The 20,433-nt window shown below is 41.4% G+C and overlaps 1 protein-coding gene and 1 non-coding gene across 3 annotated transcripts in view; one reads left to right on the top strand and one right to left on the bottom strand.

The window, feature by feature from the left end:
- The window catches only part of DNER (delta/notch like EGF repeat containing), a 367,845-nt gene that overhangs the window by 68,216 nt on the left and 279,196 nt on the right, over nucleotides 1-20,433 (top strand). The gene's annotated exons all lie outside the window — the stretch shown is intronic.
- Nucleotides 10,613-10,681, bottom strand: TRNAT-UGU (transfer RNA threonine (anticodon UGU)). The gene has a single exon. It is a non-coding gene; the product is annotated as a tRNA-Thr (tRNA).

Genomic DNA, 20,433 nt, shown 5'->3' with positions numbered 1-20,433 from the left:
GGCTATGCTACTGAATCTTAAAAGAGTCGTGGTTGTTGGCCCTTGGGTTGTTCTGACAGATCATGCTAACTTGCATATTGCTCCTTTGTCTAGACTCTGTTTGATTGCTAGTTGCTTCCTCATGTTCCGTTTTGAAATCCAGGGACTTATTCTGAGATGTCACCTACCAAAGGTCCTTAAGGTCCCCTTGGCTAATATTGAGCTAATTAATTGTTTGGGAATAAAAGAATCCTCCATCTGTATTCTGTTCCAATGTGCTGTCTTTTATCCTCACTGGCTCCAGACTATCTAAACCAGCCCCTAGAGAGCAGCCCAGGGAGGGACTCAGCTCGAGAATGGATAGAGACCTGGCTGGGACCCTTGGCACCCTCAGCTCCCAAAGAGCATCTGTCCTGCAATTCTGCTTTCTCTGAGACCCGGGTGATGTCTTGAGAACCTACAGAAGGCAAAAAAGAGAGTGATTCCAGGGCTTGCCCATGGCCAGAGCTTGGGAGAGCACACGCAGGTGTCCTCTGAGAACCATAGGAAAACATTGACGACTCAGAAGACTTTCCTCCTGTCTACCATATCTGTCCACCAGTCATCTATAAGTGTATTTATGTCAATTAGAGTTCATCAGTTGTTAGCAAAAGAAAGGGACTCTCATTAATCGAAGCAAGAAAGGAATTAATTGGAAGCAGCAGGGCAGGTTGCCGAAATGAAGATGAAACTGAGCAACCAGCTGCTCAAAGAAGGGACTAGGGAGGCTCTGGGAAGCAATAACCAGTGAACAGTCCTTTCCTGGGATGCCCTTGGGACACTTCAGCCTTTGTCCTTTCATCACTTGACTCAACTCGAATTAGAGCGAGGCTGAATGGCCCGGCTGTGTCATGGGCCACCTTTAGGCATGCCTTGATTGATAGTTCCACTAAGCCTCCCAAAGAGAAATGTTGGTGCTCATCCCAGATGAAGGGCAAATGGAGGAGAGGCAAGCAAAACCAATATGTCCCCTACACGATGGGTTGATCCCAGGCCCCATCCACTCTATAGAAAGCACTTCACAGCTGCCCACCCAGTGCGTCCCAGGGCCCTTCAGAACCAGCCATAAAATGGCCCCTGGAGAGGAAGGGATTCGGAGACCAGACACCACCAGGTGAGGCAAGCACCAGCTTGGAAATGACAATGCTCAGTGACTGGGTGACTTTGGGCAGGTAGGTAGAGCCCATTCTGGTAGGTGAGTGGTACCAGGTAATGAAAATACTACGAAAAGGAAGCCTGAAAGAAAACCGTGTGTAGGGGTCCTTGGAGTGGTGGTTGTTCACGGAGGGGTGGCAGCAGGTGTGAGGGGCTGAGATTTGGCACCCAAATGCCCACTGTGCCAGTGAAAATTTGGTATTGGAAGTCTGGTGTTCTCTTAAGAGGGTCTGATCCTACCGAATTTGTGGGGTGAAACCTGCTTTTCAGGACTAGCCCTAGGCAAGATTGCCAAATCAGGGAAACGTGTTTTCATTTGCAAAACCTTTTCCCTGTCCCTGGTGATGGATGTCTCCTTAAAGTGTAGGGTACAGTACAGGATACTCTGTTTTCTCTCCTCTAAGGTACCTTCAAAACCTGGGCTCTGATACTTCCTTCACACTGTGGTTTGAGTAAAGGAGAACAGTTTAGTGAGGGAATATGCACATTTTTTTTTCCCCGCTGGGAGTAGAGCCTAGAAGGGTTGAATCTTCAGCTGATGAAATTTCCTTAGGATGTACGGGACGGTAGATTTCTTGAGTTTATTTCTTGGGGTGTAAGTTACACCTGGGAGTTCAGCTAATGATTTTGATTTGCTTGCTTGCTTTCCTTTCTTTCTTTCTTTCTCTTTCTTTCTTCCTTCCTCTTTCTTTCTTTCTTTCTTTCTTTCTTTCTTTCTTTCTTTCTTTCTTTCTTTCTTTCTTTCTTTCTTTCTTTCTTTCTTTCTGCTGTCTGTCTGTCTGTCTGTCTTTCTTTCTTGGAGTCTTGCTCTGTCACCCAGGCTGGAGTGCAGTGGCGTGGTCTCGGCTCACTGCAAGCTCTGCCTCCCGGGTTCACATCATTCTCCTGCCTCAGCCTCCCAAGTAGCTGGGACTGCAGGTGCCCACCGCCATGCCTGGCTAATTTTTTGTATTTTTAGTACAGATAGGGTTTCACTGTGTTAGCCAGGATGGTCTCGATCTCCTGACCTTGTGATCTGCCCACCTCGGCCTCCCAAAGTGCTGGGATTACAGGCATGAGCCACCGCGCCCGGTGATGCCATTTCTTAAGAGAAGATGTGAGAAGAGACAGCAGGAGAGGAGTTAAGAATAATTCTCATCCACTCTATACAAAGTCTAATGACCCCAGGTGTTGGAAATTTTCATCATCATGTTGTAGGTTATGAATACAAAACCCTCCTTGTATCTCAATTGCTATAGTCCTCATATAATTTTGATGTTATTAGCTAGCATCAGGTGTGATAGAGCCAACTCATACTGGCTTGCAAGAGTTGTGTGCATCTTGGCGTTCAATGACATCGTATTGGTAGCTGAGAACTGGTGGGACTATTTATAATATAGAAATTGGAAATCCTATATATCAGGATTTTTTTCTCCTAGAGTTGGTTGTTAAACATTTATCTGCATATCACTGGATATAATTCATTTCAAAGTAACAGGGTTGCATAGCTAATGGTTTCCTTTCTATGGAGGATAACATATTTTAATATGTAGTACTGATGAGCGTATACATGTATAGTTAAAATTTCCAAAGCATCTTTGCAGTCAATCTTTGATATTAGCTTACTTACCTTAAAGAAAAGGGGAAAAAACAGAAAAGGAATATAAAGGAAAATGCAGTTTTCTGATTGCAATAGAAATAAATCCTGAAATGATGGTGAATTAGAAGAGCCGAGAGTACTCGCCAAGGCCCTTTGAAGCCGCTGCTGTTGTCCAGCCTTTTCTCGCCTCCTCCTCTCTTCTGGTTTCTGTTACTGGAAATAATTACAAGGGTCAGTGACCTGTTAAATGTAGTGACTTCAGGATAGCATATGCTTCATTTATGGATTTTGGCCTCACTAGACAGGTTAGCTAAGGCACATTATCACTTGGTAGGAAAAAACCTACTGTAATTGCAAGCACATTTTCAATAGAGGAAGAGTTTGCAAAAAAAAAAAAAAAAAATGTTTGGTACAGTGAATATAGAGGTGATGCGTTATTCTGGGGCAAAGTGTACTATTCAGAGAAATGTCTATTAGCTTTTTGCATTTGAATCAGAGAGAAACAATGTGTCAGGTCATAGATAATCAGAGCACATATGTAGAGAAGTTTACCACATAATATCTGTAATAACTTGGTTTTGTTATCATAATGACTATTATGCATATGCTTAGAAGTTCCAGTGCAAAACTAAAGATTATTTTGAAAAAGCATTCTTTGGAAAACTAGATATTCTAAAATATCGAAGTCATTTGACATCTCTGAGGTGAAGTACTGCAAAGGAAAAGGAGAAATGCAATAGCTACAGCGACTTTAGACAGCTTCAGTTCGGCACTTCCAAGTGGTACAAAAAGCGTACAGTTATTTCAAGCACCCAAACGCTCTGCAAAGAGAAAGCTCTAAATAGTCAGAATGCAGAACAACTTAAGTGTTACTCCAGGAATAGTATATGCTTTGAGTTAAATATGAGACAATTAATTTGTGCAATGGATAATGGAGCTAATTACTTTGAACTCATAACTTACATAATGCAGTTGCTTTTACTGAGCATCTACTAGGTACCACACAGTGTGCTAGACTCCTGGGATGCAAACATGATCCTGGTACAGTCCTGTATCTGGGTTAATAGGAAAGCAACAGCACCAATAAACAGGAAGAAAAAAATACAAACATAAGAATGAAGAAGAGCTCAGTACCTCCCCAGTACATTAAAACGACAACCCTACATTTTACAGAGCACTTAATACATTTTTAACTGTGGCTGGCTCCTTTATTTTTTTTTTTTTTAACATAAAAAGGCTAATGATAAAAGTGTATATTCCTATTTCTTTAATTGTTTTCTCCTGAAAAATATGCATCGTGTCCTTTGTGGAACAGTTAGAACCTTTAGAGAAATAAAAAGAAAGTAAGTCACTTGTAATCTCCCGAATCACAGATGATTATCTTTAACCATTTCCCTCATAATATTATTCACATATATATGCAAATATGTCATAGATTTCAAGTATATTTACATATACAATTTTATACTCTGCCTTTTCCCTTAAAATTCTTATGAGGATCTCTGCATGTCATCACATATCATACAAAAATTGCTTTTTAATCATTGATAGTTCATCATCTAAATGTATTATAATTCATTGAACATTTCTTCTGCTGTCAGACTTTGAAATTGTTTCCAATTTATTGCTAATATAAGTTATAGATATCTTTGATGTGGATATCCAAAACTATCTTTATATAAATACCTTTGTGCACACTTCTGAATACATCTTTACCATATATTTTCAGGAAAAGAATTACTGAATTGAACAATTATGGTATTTGTAATTGTTTTTGATATCTATTTCCAGATTGCATTCTACAAGCGTTTCCAGGTTTATATTCGCACCTGCATTGATGTGAATATTCTCAAAATGTATGTACTAATATTAGTGTAATGAATTCAAGTGGGGAAGTTGAGTTCTGAAAATGATGTCAACCGATTAGTTTTCATCCAGTGAAATAGCTTGCCCTGGCCGTTCCCTCCGGCCTGACTTGTTCGTTTCCTAGATTGCTGCTCCCTGCTTATATTCAGCTCGCTCCTCCCATGTCACCTCCTTAGACAGGCCATCCTGGAACCCTCTGACCTCTTCTTACCCTGTATGTATGTATGTATGTATGTATGTATATATTTGTATGTATGTATGTACTCTCTGACCTCTTCTTACCCTGTTATGTATGTATGTATGTATGTATGTATTTATTTATTTTGAGATGGAGTCTTGCTCTGTTGCCAGGCTGGGAGTGCAGTGGTACAATCTCGGCTCACTGCAACCCCCTCCTCCTGAGTTCAAGTGATTCTCCTGCCTCAGCCTCCCTAGTAGCTGGGACTACAGGCACCTGCCACCACGCCCTGCTAAGTTTTGTATTTTTAGTAAAGACGGGGTTTCACCATGTTGGCCAGGACGGTCTCGATCTATTGACCTTGTGATCGACCTGCCTTGGTCTCCAAAGTGCTGGGATTACAGGCATGAGCCTCCGTGCCCGGCCACTCTGTTTTATTTTTCTTTTTACTACTAGCATTGCTTGATATTAAATATTTATTATTTGCTTTTCTATTGTCTCTGGCCTCCTGCATGTAAGTTCCATGAGGCAGGGAGCTTGTCTGGTTCACTGTGGACCCTAAGGACCTGGCCTAGGCCTGGCACTGAGTGTGCGTTCAGTAAACGAATGTCAGAAGGTTGTGCCAATAACACATGGTCAAATATACTTGTAGAGTTGGTTGCTTTTGCTTTTATATTGTTGATTTTTATTCCTGTGGAGAGCCTAAGTGTAATGTTGTATAACGAGCATCTGTCAGATGTTTAGTTCATCCTATTAGTAACTCAGAGATGGCTGGCTCAAGCCTTTCTCTCCATAAGTTCTGTCAACCGCACAACTGCATAGACAAGCATAATGTACTTGGTCAGCATCAGCGGAATACAAATGCAAATTTATGGTTGTTTGACTTACCAGTTTTGATGTTTGGGATTCTGCATTAAACCGATATAACATTATGTATTTTTGCATTGCAAGCCATCTGTGTTTACAATGCTTTTCCAAATCATTTTTTGGCGATTTTATTATTTATTACATATTTTTTTCTTGGCAATCCAAGCAATATGCTAGTCTGTGCTTGTTGGGACTTGTTTAGGCATTACCACTTCTTGTAATAACGCCTTAAAATTAGAAGTTGAAAATAATCACACTTGGGACGGGATTATCGGGTGCATACCCTCTGGTTTTATTTACTTGGTGCAGCTTTCATAGAAGGCATGGAAAGGAGAGAAATACAGAGAGGGAGCTGCCGAAAGTTCGATCCAGGCAGCAACAGAAAAAAGATTAGAATCCACATTGTCGGGGAACTGGTTCACCCCTTGGTCTCCCTGCAAAGTGGCTGAAGGAATAGATTCCCCCAGACAACTAGTTTCTGGTTGATTTCCCTTGGGAGGACTAGACCTCCGTTCCCAACTGTGGCTCTCAGGACTGTGTACATGTAGTGGTTTGTGTCTGCTCTGCTTGCACTTGACACCTGGACTCAGGAACGCTCCCGATGGCTTCCTCTGCATTGTAAAAGGAGCCCTGCAGAGTGAGGACTGACAGCTCCTTCATCACGGTTCTTCTCAGTGCCTTGCACAGGACTTGGCACAAGGTCAGAAAATGTTTTACTGAGTGGATGAATGAAAGAAGCTCAAAGTAAAACTGTTCCATGAGGCCAGATTAGGTTAATTCTCCACCAGCTTTTATACAGGGTGACCATATTCCTGATTCATCTCCTTGTAATGATTAATAGCACCCCTTTTGCTCTAGAGGTGACCTGATTTGAAGGATAAATTACAGTCATCCTACATTTCAGGTACTATTGACAGATTGGTGAACATATTTGCAGTAGCTAAAAGAATGTGCAACTCAGTTTGAGCAAAATGCATGGCCTATTTCTAGGGCTTGAAAGAACTTCAGTTGTCCCAGAAGGACAGATTGAGAGGGATCTGCAGTGTTGTTCAGCACAACTTTGATCCTGTTCACCTATTAACTATGACTTGCTACGTTAGTAGCAAATATCCTGAGCTTCTGGCTTATTGGATATCCAATACAAAATGCTTTAAAAATTTTCCTGGGCCAGATGCATGTCTATAATCCCAGCAATTTGAAAGACTGAAGCAGGAGGATCCCTTGAGGCTAGGAGTTTGAGACTAGCCTGAGCAACATAGCAAGACCCAATTTCTTAAAAAAAAAAAAAAATACAAATAAAAAAAAATTAACTGGGCGTGGTGGCTTGTGCCTATAGTCCCGGCTACTCAGGAAGCTGAGGCAGGATGATTGCTTGGGCCCGGGAGTTTGATCATGCCACTGTACTCCAGTCTGGGTGAAGGAGTGAGACCCTGTCTCTTAAAAAAAAGTTTTTGTTTTTTTTTTTTTCCCTACTAAAGGCACTAATGCCATGGCTTCTTCAACTCGGATTCCATGGACTAGTGCCATCCTAAGAGTCTGGATTTAGCTCTATTTGTGTCAACAAACATCCTACAGATGCCAACAGTTACTGATTACTCATCTTTACTTCATAAAGCAATATTTACAGCTGATGGGTTGTGCAGTATTGTGATTGAAATGCCCATTACAGTTTAAAAATTAGAGCCATAAGTTCAGCATAAACATCTGTGTAGTCATTCCTGATGATCTAAGGAATGGTCCATTCATCTTCTCTTAATTGTCAGGATGAAAGAGTCTTAGAAACCTGCAGCTGTAACTCTCAGGTGACTCCCGAGTTTGGGAGCATCTATACCTATCACAATACTGAAAAATAAACTCTCTTCAAAAATCCCAGCACTTTTGGAGACTGAGGCGGGCAGATCACCTGAGGTCAGGAGTTGGAGACCAGCTTGGCCAACATGGCAAAACCTGGCCTCTACTAAAAATACGAAAATTAGCTAGGCATGGTGGTGGGTACCTATAATCCCAGCTATGTGGGAGGCTGAGGTAGGAGAACTGCCTGAACCCAGGAGGCAGAGGTTGCAGTGAGCCGAGATGCGCCACCACACTCCAGCCTGGGAGACAGAGTGAGAGTCCAGCTCAAAAAGAAAAAAGGGAAATCAAGACAATCATCATACTTGATGGATGGAGGGTATTTAGGCAAAGTATAGTGACCATGCTTGAGGGGATGGATACCCCATTTTCCATGATGTAATGATCACACATTGCATGCCTGTATCAAAACATCTCATGTACCCCATAAATATATACAACTACTAGGTACCCACAAAAATGAAAAATTAATGAAAGTGTAGTGATCAGTGACATTTGGGAAATTTGGGGGCAGGTGCAGGATTGATCCTTGGGCTGGCATTGTTTGGGTGTTCACTTGTCTGCATCATGAACAGTACAGTGGGTGTGCTTACAGCTATGCGAGCCAATGAGGCATTTGCTGAGTGTCTGCTTGGTGCAAAGCACTGAAGTGGCGATGAGGGGCATTCGCATGGTTCTTACCCTTCAAGGTTCTTTGAGACAACGTTAGGCAACCATCATCTGGGAAGGTAAGAAGATAATTGACTTTGAGAAATTAAAAAGAAAATCACAAAATGAAGGGACCGCTTTGGAGCATAAACAGGGAAAGAAAATGATATAGAGACAAAATGTAAGAAAATGGCTAAGTATGGCAAAAATGATGCTCCATGCATTGTGATAGCATAAGTCAACATTAACTGATGCCCAATTCTTTTCTGGGCTGGTAGGCACTTTTCATGGATTTAAACTTAATCCTGACAACTCTACAAGGTGGGCGTTGTTACTATCATGATGATCATCTCCATGATACCAGTGAGGAAACTGAGGTACACGTAGCCTAAGTAACCTACTCAAGGTTTGACAGCTAGACCTGTTTCAGGGCCTGTGCTCCTATCTGCTATGCAACTTCCTCTCCCCTTTCAAGACTGGGCAGGGATTATCCTGCTAATCAGTGAAATCCATGTGCTGATTGTAAGTGCGTAATGCTTTCCAAACTATGAGACTTCTTCACAAACATCTCTGATTCAGACAGACAGCTTAAGATAGGTGTCATCACAGTATTCACTGGGAAACTGAGGCCCATAAAGGATATAACTTGCCTAAGGCCACATAGCTAGTAACTCTTGAGACCACTACACTATTCAAATTCCTTATTATTATTATTATTTTTGAGAAAAGGACTCACTCTGTCGCCCAGGCTGAGTGCAGTGGCGTGATCTTGGTTCAACTGCAACCTCCACTTCCTGGGCTCAAGGGATCCTCTCACCTCAGCCTCCTGAGTAGGTGGGACTAAAGATGAATGCCACGATGCCTGACTACTTTCTGTATGTTTTTGTAGAGATGGGGTTTCACCATCTCTCGAGACTGCCCAGGCTGGTCTCAAACAAGTGATCCACCCACCTTGGCCTCCCAAAGTGCTGGGCCTGCAGTCATGAGCCACTGTGCCTGGCCCCTTGTTATTATTTTTTAAGCTTCCATATACTGTGTGCTTTCCTGGCCCTCCATGGCCTCAAGTAATATGCAAGTAATGCTGTCACTACATTGGATCCTACTCAGGCCACTACTGGACTATTTTGTTCAATTGTTGGTTCTCTGCAGTTATAGGGGATGTTTATACCCTAGAGAAGATTTGGTGTGATGTAGAGAGAAGCTTGATTTTATTGCAAATATCTGTTGAGGAAGTCTGAAAGTTCTGTCTGCAGAGGAGCCATATGGCTTGGGCAATTTTTACACAACCTCCTTACAGGAAGGGCAGTGGCTCACTCAAGGCCCCGCCACTTCCGTGACTCACTTGGCTTCGGGGAGGGGCTTCTCTCATTCCTCTTTGGTCAGGAGCCAAGGGTCAGCCAGACTGCCGTGGTCATGTTTTCCTGCCATGTGTTGTAGATTCTGGAGTCACTGACCTTGTCAGACCTTGACGTTTATGCCCAACAGGCCAATCCAAACCATTTCACTTCGCTTTTTTCTCATAGTGTTTTCAGTGGGTGTCTGTCACTGCAGGGGGAATTGAAGCCTCTTTGCAAAACTTTGTACAAACTCTGTCAAAGTGACTTTCTCATTATTAGAGAAGAAGTGCATTTCCTCAGGTGAATTGTTTCTCAGGTAAAAATGAAAATAATTTTTGGGATCGATAAAGCAGAATTTAGGGAAATATTAGTGATTTCTCTAAAAGCTACAGCAAAATGTCTTAGGTACTTTTCCCCTTTGAATGAAACCTTATTCCCAATACTAGGAAAATCAATTTAAAGACAAGTTAATAATTTAGCAGTATTTCAACATAAGGTAATAGATTATATTTAATGTAATAAAAATACCAAAAGTGATAGAAGTGAGACTTTTATAATCATATTTCTTCACTATTTTTTGCTGCTTCTTCCTTGTTTCTCCCTTCTCTGATTACTTTCTCCCTCTCTTTCCAATCCTGACACCCTAATGTTATATCTCGGTATGTGGAAGGTTGGCCAGACCTCTAGGGTCTTTTGATTTCACCGGGCATGCCATAAAAATCAGTATTCCACCAGAGGGAGCTGAGAAGCAAAGAGGAGACCAACCTACTTTCTTTTTTTTTTTTTTTTTTTTTTTTTTTTTTTTTTTTTTTTTGAGACGGAGTCTCGCTCTGTCGCCGGGGCTGGAGCGCAGTGGCCGGATCTCAGCTCACTGCAAGCTCCGCCTCCCGAGTTTACGCCATTCTCCTGCCTCAGCCTCCTGTGTAGCTGGGACTACAGGCGCCCGCCACCTCGCCCGGCTAGTTTTTTGTATTTTTTTAGTAGAGACGGGGTTTCACCGTGTTCGCCAGGATGGTCTCGATCTCCTGACCTCGAGATCCGCCCGTCTCGGCCTCCCAAAGTGCTGGGATTACAGGCTTGAGCCACCGCGCCCGGCCAGAAAGTAAACTCGAAAGGCCCCAGCGAGATTTGAACTCGCGACCCCTGGTTTACAAGACCAGTGCTCTAACCCCTGAGCTATACTTTCTTCACTGAAATGCAGAATTTTATATTTTTTCCCAACTTCCATTAAAAGAACAATTTAAATGTCCCAGGGGGTTGTCTTCATGTTTTTTCTTTTTGACTTTTATTTCTTTTCTTGGAAGTCTGCTTCATTTTTCCCAGTATGAAGGTTGCAATATTGCTAATGGATCAGAGGACCAACATTGTAGTTCTCTACTTCCCTGTCTAGAATGGTTGTTTGTTTTAAAAAGTCCCTGGGGTCACAGATCTGGGGTATGAAATTAACTCGGTGAGCAACATGTGTGTGTGTGTGGCAGGGGGCGGGGGAGGGAAAATTCTTCTAGATTCCCAATATAGCTTGCAAATATTGCTCTTTTGCATCTGTGTACAAAATTGTACTCTTTAGGAGCTTTTCCTGCCATAAACTCTACTCTGTCATATCCCCACATTCCTCAAAATCTGTCGTATCTGATTTTGTTTTCTTCTCCACCCCTAAGTCCTGGTTTCAATGTAACATCCTGTGAAAAACCCATCCAACTCTCCAGCCTCATTGTGGCTGTGTCCCCTCAGCTGCATCTAACCTCACACCCACTCCAGTTCAGTCAGCCTTGCTCATGATTGCGTCTTGGACAAAGTCATCCCTAGAACTGTTGACTTCTGAAATTTCTGTTTGCAGTGTCCTGTCCATACCATTACCATGCATCCTCCAACTCCTGACTCACTTATTCCTCCTGCATCTGTCCTTCAACTTCAACAAGATCTCTAAGGCCTCTAAGGCTTTCTTTTCTCCCACCTAGCCCCTCCCAGACCCAAGACAACTCACTTCCACCTTCTCTTCCTGCTTGCTAGGTGAAGCCACGCGCTCCATTGAGCCAATCTCTTGCCCATACTCTCACCTCCCTCACCCCTTTGGACATTCTGCTGCACCCACTCAGCAAAACCACAACTCAGTCCTGTTCAGGTGTTGACCTTTTCTATCCAAAACCCTGGAGCTCTGCCAGAGAAAACTGCCCATCCATGACACTGGTATATTCACGGTCTCCAACTTCCGCTGGGTCCTCAGCACGCTGTCCAGCAATCCATTCATGGTTCCAGTGAACCCTCTGCCATTTACTTCCTGACATTGCCTCAATTTTATTGTGCACACATTGTTCTGAGAAAATGTCAACCTCAGGCGCGTAGAACGTGTTTTGATATCCTTCTCTTTCTTTCCTGCTGTACCATGATTGAGAAGAAGTTCGGTAAAGCTAAACTGATTTGAAATATTTTTTGATTCCAGGGATTATCACAGATATTTGGAATAGTCTCACATAGGCAAACTCCTCATACCACATGAGTAGAGAGAAAGGTATTTCCGTGACAGCTTTTTTACAGGTTGTACTGAGCTACTTTTCTCCTCTGTATCATCTGATGATAATGTTTTGCTCACTATTCAGATATCTTTAAATAATTTGGCACATTTCTATATTAATCACTTCAACAAAGCTCTGACTTTGTGAGTGGGAAGTATTGCATTGTAATGTAATCCTGAAACATGCAAATCAGAGCTGAGAACTGAGGAGGTGAAGGCCTGCCACGATAGAACTGAAATTGTGTTGACCTTACTTCGTAAAAGCACACCTGGGCCAATATTAGCCTTTTATAGTTGTTTTTGTTTTGTCTCGTAACCTTTTAAATTAGCCTTCTCAAGGTGCTATAATTTCAGCGGTGCAGTAGCAGGACAAGTGCTCCTGTAAGCTGTGAAAAGAAATCAGCAGGTAGGGCTATGGGGGAAGGACTTCTGCTGATGTTTCTCTTTCTCAGTACAATTTTTCTTCAAGGGCTCTTTCATAAATATGTGCTGGTAATTAAGATCCAAGTTCAAATGGAGGGCTGTCCCTTGGAGGACAAAGCCAGAACTTGCATTCCGGGTTATTTAATCGGTGAAAATGTGCAAGTCCTATGAGCTCCTGAGTCCGACATTGGACCATCATTCAAGCGCCTGTCCTTGGGTTCTTTGCTGTGTCCGGCAGATTTGTGCTCCCGTCTTGACTTCCTGGTCCAGTCCTTTGGTGGTCAACTGCTCGATGTCTGTGGGGACTGGGTCTGAAGCCCCAGTCTTATTCGAGCGTTGCTCTTAGCCGCTTTTCCAAATGCAAATATAAACCCTCAAAAACTTAGTTTTATAATGCATTTAGGAATCATTGTTTTTATTCTTTGTGGAATGTCCTTGAATGTTTCAACAAGATATTTCAAAATGTTTAAAATGTTTGGAGGAAGCCAAGTGCGGTGGCTCATGCCTGTAATCCCAGCACTTTGGGAGGCCGAGGTGGGCAGATCACTTGAAGTCAGGAGTTCAAGACTAGCCTGGCCAACATGGCAAAACCTTGTCCTACTAAAAATACAAAAGTTAGCCAGGTGTGGTGATGGACATCTGTAATCCTGGTTACTCAGGAGACTGAGACAGGAGAATCACTTGAACCCGGGAGGTGGAGGTTGCAGTGAGCCGAGATCTCACCACTGTACTCCAACCTGGGCGACAGAGTGAAACTCCATCTCAAAAACAAACAAACACACACAAATAAAATAGTTGGAGGGAAAATAGTCTAAAATAATTTGTGCTTATGATTAAAAAAACCCCTATTTTCTCATTTCTAAAAGCTGGTTTCCCACAGCTTTGTCTGATTTCTAAATGCTTTTCTGTGAGTCCCACATGCTATGGTCACAGAGACGTGTGTTGGTATCACCTGAAGGGAGTGTTCAGGGTATAAATCTAACCTCACTCCCAGACACTGCCATTCTGAGAACTGGGGAGTCACATTTAGAGGGGATTCCCCAGGGGCTCTGAGGCAGGTGAGTCCAAGTGGTCACAGTCACTGAGAAACCCAGTGGATTCAAGCAGCGGAGCGGAAGCCTGCAGACCTGGCCTTGAGGTTTGTGGTGGTTTTGGATTAGGGACCTAATTTCCTTGGAATTTATTTTCTTAATCTGTGAGGTGGGTTTTACCCATATAGTTTTATAGATTGCTTCTTAGTTTGTCTCAAAGAAATGACTGTATGTCTTAGTAGTGAAAGGATATAATTCTAAGTAATATTTTTATTTTGGACTTTTGGCTATAGGTTTAGCAGGTCCCAGTAGATAAATGAGTCCTGCACTTGATCAATTTATTTAAATAATTAGAACAGAAAATATCCCTATGTCTTCTGATTGGACTTGAATTCATATAGCGAGGGAAGATAGCCTTTTTAGGTCTCTCTTTCTGCCCTTCCCCTCAGGCACACTGTGTGTCAAAACGTGCAGGTTGAAAAGGAGATTTGTGCACCAAGAGAACGTTTTTCATATAGGTATTCAGTTGTCCTGCGCCATTTGTTGAAAAGAGTATTCTTTTCCCATAAATTACTTTGGCACCTTTGCCAAAAATCATGCATTCGTGTCTATTTCTGGACTCTTCTCTACTGATCTATTTTGTCTGCCTTTAGGCGAATACTATACTGCTTCAATGACTATAGGTAATCTGTACTAGACTGCAATTATGAAATTAGATAGTTTAAGTCCTCTTAACTCATTCTTTGAAAAAATGGTTGGGTTTTTTTAAGGTTCTTTATATGTGGTTCCACATACATTTTAAACTGTCTATAAAATCTTTTTTCAATCTCTATAAAAAAGCCTGCTAGGATTGTGAATAGGATTGCATGGAATCTGTTAATCAGTTGGGGAAGAATTGATATATAAACCACTGTAATTTTTTCCCTCTCTCGTATTAGTTTTGGTTTTAAAGGATTGTTCATAATTTAAGGAAGAAGAATCCTCATTAGCTCTGAATAGAACATAGATAATGGATTCAAATTTCCACTAATATGTTTTCTGTGGTATCTATTCCAATTATTTTCATGGTAATAGGAACATTAAATAATTTTCTTAAAGCAACTTAGTAATTTTTGAAATAAACCAAATTAAGTAAAAGGTACAAGTAAAACATGATGGTATTTCCATATTAACAAAAAGGCCAAATGCTTCCATGTCTGTGTCAAATAATTAAGAGGATGATGTTCAAGGCTGTTTTTTTCCTTAGAGCAGTGGTAAATATTTAACAGTTGACTCTCCAGCAAAAAGAAACAAATGCACTTGATTTGTAGTCTTTGCCAATTTCTATGTTGCAAAATGCCCAATACAGCTGATTTCAGGCTACCAAGATGATGTCTCTGAATACAGAGTTGGGAAGAGATACACACTAGAGCACCATTATATAGAATTTCCATCGTATAGATACAATAGATGCCAATAATTTCAGGAGTGTGGATGACAAACTGCAGTAAAATATTTAGGAAGAGATGGGTTTTGAGTATGTATTACCTTTGCTTTTAGTATACTTTAATGTAAGTGCTTACTTTAACTTTTAATAATGTCTGCATTTAACAACCAGCTCACAAAATTCCTGAAAACTGGCTCACAATTGGCAGTGAACCAACTTCAGCACACCACGATGGACCAAGAGTAAAGACTAAAGCATATTTAATATCAAACTAAACTAGGAGTTAATTGTCAAACGAAACAGAATGAAAGGAGGCTTGTTGTATTTTGTAACTTTAAATACCCAATTCGGCAATTCTAAACTGATGGGGTTGGGTAGACACTGTATTACCATTTTATGAATTAAATGATTGATGACAGACAGAAGTATATGTGTGTGTTGAGGGGATGGGAGTGGGTCGGGGAAGACCAGCTGGAACTTTTCCTTAGAGTGGGATGGGTGAGATAACAGATTGACCCAAACCTGTAATGGTTCCTCACAGAAGTTTCTCACTCCAATAGCGGTAGTCCAGGGCAGTTCCAGGTGACCATGGCGGATTTTTGTTTTATTATTTTTTTGGAGAGTGTCAGCTCCACTCAGTCATTTCAGGGATCAAATTAAAGAGAGCTCTGCAACTTTACTCAAGATCACACAGGGGTTTCATTCTGGTCAGTGGGAAGGAGAATGACCAAGAAGGAGCCAGTCAGGAAGGTTTGTATGGCCAGACCTGGATCTGGTACCTGAACCTTCCTCTTCCATTCCATTGATTACCTCAGCCATGTGACCACACCCAACTGCAAAGGAGTCTGGGAAATGTAGTCTATAGCTGTGCCTAAGTAGAGGGGGAAAACTGATTTGGGGGAACAAGTTCATACCTTGCTAGCTGTATTGATGCAACATGACTTAGGGACTTTTCAAGTCTCATGATTCAAGTCTCATGATTTCAAGGGACTTGAAATTTAGTTAAGTCTTACTGTTAAGTGAACTACGCTTTTGGACAAGCCCCACCCTCTCTCTGGACCTCGTCAGTAAGATGCAGGACTTGCACCAGGTCCTTCCTCGCTTTGGGACTCTGCTCATTCACTCTGTCTTTCCCTCCTCAGCATTTCCTGCTTCCCCATCTATCCTGCCTTCTCGAGGGTGCCTGCTGTTCACCCATTGGTCCAGATATGACTTTTTGTGCCAGTGGAACACTGTCTTCCCTATGACTTGGCACCGGTGTGCCACTGGCTTGGCTTGCAACCAGGGCAGGGAGCACAGGGGTGCTTGTGACTCGGGGGTTCTGAGGGACTGAGCACAGCTGTTGGATGTGGGGAGAATTGTGCGTGGAGTAGCTCAGGAGTTTGTTGGGAAGCTGTTCTCATTTTGCTTCAGTCAGGAAAATGCTGAGTTCAATATGCTGGTACAAACGGTGTGCGCCAGCAAACAATGCCTTGGAGGAGTTACAGTGTGCCACGGGAGAATGTGGCCCCTGAAGAAGACGGTCTGCGTTCGAATCCTGGTTCTGTCCTTTCTGAGTTTGTAACCATGGCCAAATTACTTACCTTTTTTGTGCCTCAGTTTCTTACTCTGTAAAACATCAACTACAATAACAATATAAAAAATACATATAATATAAAAATATTTTCTATAAAATAACCCTCAGAGTTTTTATGAGGATTAAGTAGGTTAATACCTGTAACATGCACAGAACAGTGCTCAGTATATGGCAAACACTACACAAAATATTTATTTTGCTTTTGTTACCAGTACATGGTAAATGCTGTACAAAATACTATTTTTGCTGTTGTTATCAATATAACGGTGATTTCCCAGTGCGTTTAGGAAATGGTTCTCCTATGGACATTGTGAATAGGAAGTAAAAGGATCACTATCAGGTTCCTTCTGAACTGACAGTTGGTTCAGTTGATTGTGCAGTGCAGGTTGCTCTCAAAAAATACAAAATGGTTCCAATTATGTTATGGGCTACCTTCCTCTTCTCTTCCTTACTGCCTTTATGCTCCTGTTCCCTCCTTTAGTCCCTTTCCTGCATGAGAGAAATAAAGACATTGAGACTTGTATCAATACTAAAGTGCCAGCCTAGATGCTGCAGACATTTAATCAGATCCGCGTCATACAGTATGCCGGCCCCTCTTCCTCTCCGTACCCTTGGTAGATGTTGCTAATCAATATGGGAGTTTTTTTCCTGTGGGACCTTAGTGCATCCATAGAAAGGGCCGTGGTCAAAACATTTAACATGCGGTATTGTTTGACCAGTCAGAGTTGACCCTGGCCAGAGGGCTGGAGGTCTCCTGCTGTACCAGGCATGAACCCCTTGGTTGCTGCCAGGGAGATAGGAGGAGTTCCCAGGAAAAAGCCAGAACATCCAGGGAACAGGCATGGGGAGAGGGGAAGGGAGGGGTGCTCAGGGCAGTATGGAAGAACAGAAGTATTTCACTATGTTAACAATTGGAATGACTGTCCTTGAACAAACAGACTGAATATCAACCTTGCACAGAATTGTGTCAACACAGACACAGCCACCGGCCTCTCTGGAGCTTGAGATGAAAAACTGACAGTCAAGCTGTCATTAGATGTGGTTCAAAGAAGAGGGTCACAGCTGTTCTCGAAAGTTAAGGAAAAGACCTTATGGAAGAAGGATTTGGGTTGGGCCCTGAAGGGTTTCTGTTGGTGGGGGAAAGGGCATTTCAGGTGCTGGAAGAGGACGAGCGGCCGGGTGCTGTGAACCTGACAGGGGAGGCAGCCCCTCCTTCCCGCTCGCAGAGGATGCTGAGCCAGGTTGCCATGGTGATGACAGACTCCTTTGGGCCCGCAGCCTTGTAAAGCCACCAGAGCAGAAAAGACGGGCAATTCCCCAGTTCCCAGTTCTGCCCAGACTGTGAAATGGCAGTAAATGCCAATCTGTTTTCTTTTAGAAACAGTGGTTTCTCCTTAAGTCTTACATTGTAAGTTCAAAATAGCTCCAAAAGCAAATTCCAGATGTAATTACATCCTTACAAAATGTAACGCTTTTGTTTTTCTCTTTTTTGAGTATATGTTTCTAGAATTCAGAAGTAAAATGATACTATTTTCAGAATTCTTCCCAATACAACTTAACTGCATGAGAAAAATCATTTCCTCAAATTTGTTAAGTCAGAAAGGCTGCAGTAGTGTGGTGAGAGTACAGTGGAATTTATTGGGATACTTCACCCTCTGCCTCTCAATTTCCTCCTCACAGAATGAGATAATATCATTTCAGAGAAAGCTTGGAGGAAGGAAAGAAGGAAGGAAGGAAGGAAAGAAAAAAATCCATAACTCAAACATAGCTATTACAATTTTTTTTTGCTTATTCTATATGCATATTTGTTCAACATTTTTAAAGAAAGTTATAACCATGGTCTAAATTTAATTTCATATTCTGCTTCCTTAAGCTACCTTCTTTCTCATTTCCATAGGTTGTGCATGGGTGTCATTGTCCCTTAGGAGAGGACGAAGTCACAACCTGCTGAGTACCAGCCTACATAATTTACTCCTTAAACTCAGTCTTCACAGTGTTTTGACTTGGATAAATATTCTGGTATCGTGTTTTCTAAGCCAATTGCCTATGTGCTTGGCTTTAGGCCCTATTTGCTTCAGGCTGTCTGCAAGGTGCATGAATAAGATAGTGCTCCTGTGACTTGCGTTAAGAACCTCCAGAGAACGAGTGTAGAGGGAGGACGCCTCGCCCAGAGACAGTCCTCTATGTACTTGTGGCTGAAGCGTGCCTCTCTTGGATGTGGATGCTTTTACTCCGTGGTGCCAGGAAGCAGGGTGGTTTGGGCGCCTGCTGTCCACTCTGCCCCTGCCCTTGGGAACAGGCCCTGAACGGGCTGCTGCTGGACAGGCATGCTCACCCAGGCTTGCAAGGAGCTATGCTGTTTTCTGTTCCAGCCTGCCCGACTAGATTTCACATTGTGGCTTTGTTTCACCTTTCATACTTGGGATTTATTTTTTTGTCTGCTAAAATCTTAAATTATTGTTTATATTACTTTGGATTCATTTTAGCTTTTCTAAAGAAATTCTACTCTCTTAGTTGTTTAGTTCCCAAAATGTATTTTTTTATTTTTAAAAATAAGGTGGCATAACACCATTATGAGAAGTTTAGCAAGAAAGAGAAAAATATCCATAACCCAAATATAACTCCAGTACTTTTTGTTTATTCCCTAGAGATATTCAAAATATTTAACAAAGTGGTAAGTGTGATAGGTGAATGATTTTTATATCCTGCTTCTTTCCTTAACCCACCATTATTCACATTTTCCATATTGTTTTACAGAGGGATTCTGTTTTTTAACAGTTGCTATACTCCATGTGGTCATTGTACCAGAACTGGCTTAACCATTATCTAATGTCATACATTCAGTTGTCTTGAAATTTACCATGAAGACATTTTTTGATGTTCAGCTTTGAACTTACAGATTTTCTCATATGAAATTAAAGATTACTGATGTCACTTATTTACTTACTGTCTGATAGGTTTCCTAAAGAAGTGCACCAATTTATAACATCAGAGGTAATGTTGAGATCAGTTTTACAGAAGTTGCTGACATTTGATATAATAATAATTATTAATTAATTTATTCTTGCTAATTTATTAGGGAAAGTGGCTATCTTGTTTCAGTTTGTGTTTTTAATTACTGGTAAACTTGAGCTTTTCCCCATGTTTGCTCACTCCAGAGCTTTTATTTTGTGAATTATCTTTTTAGATCCTTTGAAAATTTGGGCCTAATATTTTCTTATTGTTTTAGATGAGAAAAATGTTAACACTTTGTTGCAAATACTAGTTTGTTTACTAATTAATATCATCTCTGGGCTGATACGTCTACTTTTGTGATCTCGACTACCTATATTAACACTGCAGTCTAAATAGTACTGCTTTATAATTCTTTCAGAACTTTCTTTACATTCTTATCCTCTCCTTGATACATGACATTTATAATCATTTGGTGAGTTGCTCCAGCCTCCCACCCTGCAAAAAATTCCTGCCTGAACTTTGATCGTAAATGAATGAAATCTGCATCTTGATTTTGGAAGCATAGATATTTGTGTCCCAGTTAGTGCTTTATTAAGGAGATAAGCCTTAGTAAATGTTTGTGAAATTGAGTTCTTAAGATACTCCATTTAGTCACAAAGATGTGCTTTGTGAGCTGCTGGGTTTTTTAGTATGCAAGCGCTATATTATAGTTAGTGTTTATTTAGCTTTAGATTGAATGTGTCAGAGTCTCCTACTCAATGTTTTGTAATATGTTAATTAAAAACATGAGTAACTTTGAATTTGCAATCTTCTTAGAAGCAGCCTTTCCAGAATCCTTAGGATGTTGGAATGCTTTCTTTAATAATATTTTGGCTGTTATTGAAGTGATACCATGTTTGACTTCTCATCCTTATCAGCTAAAAGTGGTAGCTTATGTTCAATGGCACTGCGTTTGCTGCTGCGGTTTTAATTAAAGAGATATTCATAGCTCTATATTTAGATAGAGTACTT

Source organism: Macaca fascicularis, chromosome 12, assembly GCF_037993035.2.
Source record: "Macaca fascicularis isolate 582-1 chromosome 12, T2T-MFA8v1.1".
In the NCBI taxonomy this organism is placed as follows: Eukaryota; Metazoa; Chordata; class Mammalia; order Primates; family Cercopithecidae; genus Macaca; species Macaca fascicularis.
Note: the sequence above shows the minus strand (reverse complement) of the source record. Positions and strands in the feature narration are given on the sequence as shown.